Raw genomic sequence first — 612 nt, 5'->3', positions numbered from 1 at the left:
TAAATTTTGAACGAATTAAATACAACATTTAAACTTCGAACGCAAGTTCGGAAACGAGACATTTTTCATTATGCACCATTTGTCTTCAACATACAAAAGACTTAGTTACTGCCAAGAACCGAAATGGGGTTTTAATTCGCAACCGAGAGGAAGCACATACCCTGGAAACTGCTTATTTAAGTAAATAAGGCTTTGTGCAGAAGGGATCGAATAATTAAACATTTGCAGGAGTAATTTAGCAGGACAGAAATATCTTAATCTGCTTGAACAGATCGGGCCAGCAATTTTGTCACTATTATCTTTACCTCAAAGTTTCTTCTACTCTTAAGTTATTTGTTTTACTAGATTTTCATTATTTTCTGCATGCAGTTTAAACACAACAACTTCATTTGGTGCGTGATGGACTTTTCTTTGATTTGGCGTCACTGGACACAAAATCTTCTAGTTTTTTACAAACTTCTTTTTGGGTATTTCGCCTCAAAAATTTTTGCCTTTAAAAAAGACAGACTTTCCTCAGGTCTTTTATTACAGATTGATAAATAGTGCTCCTATTTTACAATAAGAACGAATTATTTATCAAAAAGTAATCAAGAACTATCACCTAGAGGGTAT

Source organism: Dendroctonus ponderosae, unplaced genomic scaffold (genome assembly GCF_020466585.1).
Source record: "Dendroctonus ponderosae isolate FM_Combo_2020 unplaced genomic scaffold, Dpon_F_20191213v2 Dpon_F_20191213_2, whole genome shotgun sequence".
NCBI classification, from domain to species: domain Eukaryota; kingdom Metazoa; phylum Arthropoda; class Insecta; order Coleoptera; family Curculionidae; genus Dendroctonus; species Dendroctonus ponderosae.
Note: the sequence above shows the minus strand (reverse complement) of the source record.